Source organism: Apodemus sylvaticus, chromosome 20 (genome assembly GCF_947179515.1).
Source record: "Apodemus sylvaticus chromosome 20, mApoSyl1.1, whole genome shotgun sequence".
NCBI lineage: Eukaryota > Metazoa > Chordata > Mammalia > Rodentia > Muridae > Apodemus > Apodemus sylvaticus.
Genome location: NC_067491.1, coordinates 58,875,653 through 58,881,838, shown reverse-complemented (window position 1 = coordinate 58,881,838; position 6,186 = coordinate 58,875,653).

Below are 6,186 nucleotides of genomic sequence, written 5' to 3'. Positions count from 1 at the left end.
TAATGGCCTTGCAATTCTACCTTACACCATTCACAAGGGCTAGAAAAAAAACTCAGTGGACAGTACCTGTCGGTGAGGACTTGGAGAGAGAGGAACACTCCTGGTTGCTGGTGGGCTTGCAAACTGAAAGAACTACTCTGGAAATCAATCTGGAGGTTCCTCAGAAAATTGGAAATAGATGTACCTGAAGACACAGCTATCCTACTCCTGGGCATACACCCTAAAGGTACCTGACTATGCCACAGGGCACGGGCATCACTGTGTTCATAGTGCCCTTATTTCTGATAGCCAGAAGCTGGAACCAACACAGATGTCCTACACCAACAGAATAGAAACAGAAAATACAGTTCATTTACACAATGGAATACTCTTCAGCTATTAAGAATGAGGGCATCATGAGTTTTGCAAGCAAATGAATGGAACAGGGAAATATCACATTGAGTGAGGTATCTCATACCCAAAAAGACATGAATGGCATGTACTCACTAATAAGCAGATATTAGCCAAAAATATACAGAATTCCCAGGATACAATCCAGACAACTCAAGTTTAAGAAGCTAAAGGGCCCAAGTGAAGATGCTTCATTTTCATTTTTATTTTTTTTCTTTTTTTATTTTTTTTATTTTATTTTATTATTATTATTATTTTTTTTTTTTTTTTAGTTTTTTGAGACAGGGTGTCTCTGTGTAGCCATGCCTGTCCTGGAACTCACTCTGTAGACCAGGCTGGCCTCGAACTAAAAAATCTGCCTGCCTTTGCCTCCGAAGTGCTGGGATTACAGGCGTGTACCACCACCACCTGACTTAAGATGCTTCATTTTCACTCAGGAGGGAGAAGAAAGCAGAGGACAGAGGGACAAAGTGAACTGGGTAGAAGACATGGGGGGGTGTTCAGGGAAAAGGGAAACATGATCAGATATTGTGGGGGTGGGAGGAGCAGGAGTGAAGCCAGAGTGCCAGCATAATGAATGGAAATATGCAATCTCAGGAGCTAGGTTGGGAGACCCTCTAGAACATACCAGAGACCTGAGCCTTGAGCGAGTCTCAAGACACAAAGGAAAGGACCTTAGATGAAATGCCAAAATGTGGGAAGAGGGAAGTTTTAGAATCTACCTCTTGGGGGGCTGGAGAGATGGCTCAGTGGTTAAGAGCACTGACTGTTCCTCTGACAGTCCTGAGTTCAAATCCCAGTAACCACATGGTGGCTCATAACCATCCATAATGAGAACCAACGTCCTCTTCTGGTGTGTCTGAAGACAGCTATAGTGAACTTACATATAATAAATAAATAAATCTTTTAAAAAAAAGACTCCAGAATTTCTTTTCTTGCTGAGAATAGTTTTAGCTATCCTGTGTTTTTTGTTATTCCAGAAAATTTGAGAATTGCTCTTTCTAACTCTGTGAAGAATTGAGTTGGGATTTTGATGGGTATTGTATTGAATCTGTAGACTGCTTTTGGCAGAATGGCCATTTTAACTATATTGATCCTGCTGATCCATGAGCATGGGAGGTTTTCCCATTTTTTGAGGTCTTCTTCCATTTCCTTCTTCAGAGTCTTGAAGTTCTTGTCATACAGATCTTTCACATGTTTGGTAAGAGTCACCCCAAGATACTTTATACTGTTTGTTGCTATTGTGAAGGGGGTCATTTCCCTAATTTCTTTCTCAGCCTGCTTATCCTTTGAGTATAGGAAGGCCACTGATTTGCTGGAGTTGATTTTATAACCTCCTACTTTGCTGAAGTTGTTTATCAGCTGTAGGAGTTCTCTAGTGGAGTTTTTTCGGACACTTAGGTAGACTATCATGTCATCTGCAAATAATGATAGTTTGACTTCTTCCTTTCCAATTTGTATCCCTTTGACCCCCTTATGTTGTCTAATTGCCCGAGCTAGTACCTAAAGTACAATATTCAAAAGATAAGGAGAAAGGGGGAAGCCCTGTCTGGTCCCTGATTTCAGTGGGATTGCTTCAAGTTTCTCTACATTTAGTTTGATGCTGGCTACCAGTTGGCTGTATATTGCTTTAACGATGTTTAGGTATGGGCCTTGAATTCACGTTCTTTCCAAGACTTTAAGCATGAAAGGACGCTGAATTTTGTCAAATGCTTTTTCAGCATCCAATAAAATGACCATGTGGTTTTTTCTTTGAGTTTGTTTATGTAGTGGATTGCATTGATGGATTTCCATATATTGAACCAACCCTGCATCCCTGGGATAAAGCCTACTTGATCATGGTGGATGATCGTTTTGATGTGTTCTTAGATTCGGTTGGCAAGAATTTTATTGAGTATTTTTGCATCGATGTTCATAAGGGAGATTGGTCTGAAGTTCTCTTTCTTTGTTGGCTCTTTGTGTGGTTTTGGTATCAGCGTAATTGTGACTTTGTAGAAGGAATTGGGTAGGGTTCCTTCTGTTTCTATTTTGTGGAATAGTTTGAAGAGTATTGGTGTTAGGACTTCTTTGAAGGTCTGAAAAAATTTTGCACTGAAACCATCTGATCCTGTGCTTTTTTTGGTTGGAAGACTTTCTATGACCCCTTCTGTTTCTTTAGGGGTTATGGGACTGTTTAGATGATATATTTGGTCCTGATTTACTTTTGGTCCTTGGTATCTGTCTAGGAAATTGTCCATTTCCTCCAGATTATCCAGTTGTGTTAAGTATAGTCTTTTGTAGTAGGATCTGATGAGTTTTTGGATTTCCTCAGTTTCTGTTGTAATATCTCTCTTTTCATTTCTAATTTTGTTAATTCGGATACTTTCTCTGTGCCCTTTGGTCAGTCTGGCTAAGGGTTTATCTATCTTGTTGATTTTCTCAAAGAACAAGCTCCTGGACTCGTTGATTCTTTGTATGTTTCTCTTTGTTTCCACTTGATTGATTTAAGCAAAAAAAAAAAAAAAAAAAAAAAAAAAAAAAAAAAAAGACTCTACCTCTGGTAGAAATACAGGGATCAAGTGGAGGCATAAGGTTGCTGGCCCACAGTGAAAAATGCTGACCCAGGATTGTTCCTGTCTGAAAGAACTGCAGGCACAAGAATGGAGAAGAGATTGAGAGAAAGAAGGTCCCGTGACAAGTCCAAAGTGGACCCCATCTGAAGGGGAGGCTCCAAGGCTGACACTATTATTGATCCTAAGATACTGCTGAATGAGGGAAAGGCTGGAATAATTGAAGAGGAGTGCCACCCATAGGAAGACCAGTTGTCTCAATAAACCCGGATCCTCCAGATCTCTCAGACAATGAACTGCCAAGCAGGCATCATACACTAGCTTGCCCAAGGTTCCTCACACACACACACACACACACACACACACACACACACACACACACACACTAGGACTCACTGAAATGGCCTCACTGAGAGTAGATGCACCTATCACTTGAGAGACTTGAGGTCCCAGGACATGTGTAGGCCTGGTGGTGTGTGGTGGGGGGTGGGTTTGTTGGAGGTTGGGACATTCCCTTGGAGAATGTGGTGGAGGAATGGGGTGAGGAAAGGTCAGAGGGCAAAGAGGGAAAGGGATAGAGACTGAACTGTAAAAATAAATTGGGGATTAGTAATAATACTGATAATAATACATAAAAAAATATGAAGTACCATTGGTAGCTTTACCACTAGAACAAATAATCACAAAGAGACTTGCTAAGTACAATTTCTAATTATATCATAAAACAGATATGAGACTGAGTCTCAACCTTTCTAGTACATCTGTTAAATATCATGAAACTCTACAGTCCATAAAGATCCTTAACTGTAAATATCTGTGTTTACAATTAAAATAATTAATATAAAAGAATTCTTTTAGTCTCCTTTCCTTAGGTTGATTTGCCTTGTCCTAGTTCAGTGAGATGGGCTTTTTTTCTTATAGGATTGCTAGTATGTTTTGTTTTTATCTTACGGAATCCTATTCTTTTCTAATGAGAAACAGAAATGGACTAGATCCAGAAGGGATGAGAGTAGAGAAAAACTGGGAAGATTACAGTGAGAAAAAACTGTAATCAGGATATTTTGTTTAAGAAAAGAATCAATTTATTTTTTAATTTTTTTATTCGGTATATTTTTTATTTACATTTCAAACTATTTCCCCTTTCCTGGCCCCCCCACTCCCAAAAAGTCCCGTAAGCCCCCTTCTCTCCCTCTGTCCTCCCACCCACCCCTTCCCACTTCCCCATTCTGGTTTTGCTGAATACTGCTTCATTGAGTCTTTCCAGAACAAGGGGCCATTCTTCCATTCTTCTTGTACCTCATTTGATGTGTAGATTATGTTTTGGGTAATCCAGGTTTCTAGGTTAATATCCACTTATTAGTGAGTGCATACCATGATTCATCTTTTGAGTCTGGGTTACCTCACTTAGTATGATATTCTCTAGGTCCATCCATTTGCCTAAGAATTTCATGAATTCATTGTTTCTAATGGCTGAAAGAATAAATTTTTAACAAAAGGTATAAGTTGCCCATGGTTGGTGAATATGTGAGTTGGTAATAAATCTTTAAACTGAATTAAAGTACAGTAAATAAATGAGTCCATGGTTATTATAGCTATTAATAGCAGTCTTTGGTTCAGAGAGAATAAAAAATATCCCCCTAAAAGATTTAGACTGCCAAAGCTGCTGATGGTTATCTAGACAAGTAGCTTTTAGTTGAAGATAGATAATTTTGGCTTCAAGGAAGATTTTATCAGTAGAAAAGGAAAAACATAAGGAGAAGAAGCAGAGAGGAAAGAGTGAAGGAATGAAAGAAGGAAGAAGGAGGGAAGAAAACGAGAGTATAATGGAGTTAGTTTATTTTTTCTTGAAAGAAAAGAAAGATGCCTTTGAAGTTCTGAAATTACTATAAATTCAGTGAGAGCAGTGATTCTCAACCCTTGAGTCATGTCCCTTCTGCGTTCACAGGACTCTTCACAAGAGTCACCAAATACCTTTGAATCAGGAGATAATTATTTAATGATTCATAATGGTAGCAGAATTGTTGTAATGAATTATCCATGAAAATAATATTATTATTGGAGTAACCAGAATATTTGGGAATATATTAAAGGGTCACAGAGTTATAGAGCTTGTGAACCACAGATTTACGATGGTCAAGAAAATTTTAATTCATGTTAGGAGCAAACCATTATCTTTGTGAGTTTTGGGCAAGTGGTCTGCTAACTTAGTCTGAAAAATGGGGGTTACATGCCCACATTTTGAATAGATTTTAAAAGTAAAGAATTCTAGGTGCTAAAAATTATGCATAATTTTTAGAGCACATTGTTTGTTTGCAAAGACTCGGGAGTTAATCCACTGTTATCCTTATATGGTGTCAAGAAATAATTTTAGATTTTGAGATACACAAAATTTTCAAAATGTGTTGGGAAGTGTTTAAAGGACACTTTTCACAATTTTGGATAAGAAGGTAGAGAATAATGGTTAGAGTGATGTCACAATTAACTTATGGTTCCAGAGGAACAAGAATTTTATTGGTCAATATAATCATGTTACACATTGCACATAATGTGAAGCAGTGTCAGGGATTCGCCCACATGATGCTGACCTCAGACTCAGAGAACTAATTGCTTATTTAGCAGGAGAAACATGAAGAATGGGTCACATTTAGCTATGCCATGGTTTCTGCTGATTGGTGTTTCAGGACTTCAGTTGAAATAAGAACAGTACTGAAAGAATTGAAAATGTGAAAATTTATGAGGAATATTGTGGTATGAAGTTTTATGTGGCAGTCAAACTGTGTGAAATTCATGACATGTGAAACTGTTAGAAATCAATGCCACCAGAAAGACATTGCATAGTCAGCACTGGGAGAAATGAAAAGTCCTTTAAGGAAAAAACACCACTGGTTGAAGTAATTAATATGATTTAGAAATAAGAATTTAGAGAAAAAGCCCCAGGACCATCACATGATTTGATGAATAGAGTGTCCTTTTTGCAAAATGTGACAGATTTCAAGAGGAAAAATTAATATTTTATGTCAGTGTAAACAATGAAAGCTCATGCTGTCATATCTTAATGTTTTCAAAAGGGTTTTCTAAAGTTATATTAAAAATGTTTACTTATTTTAAGGACTGGAAATGCACTAGTTCATCTTCAGAAAATCGATTCCTTACTTCATCATGGGGTTCCAGGGAATTAAGCTCAGAATATAATATCTGGTGAGAAGAAGCCATACCCACAAAGCCATCACAGGAAAAACATGTGACC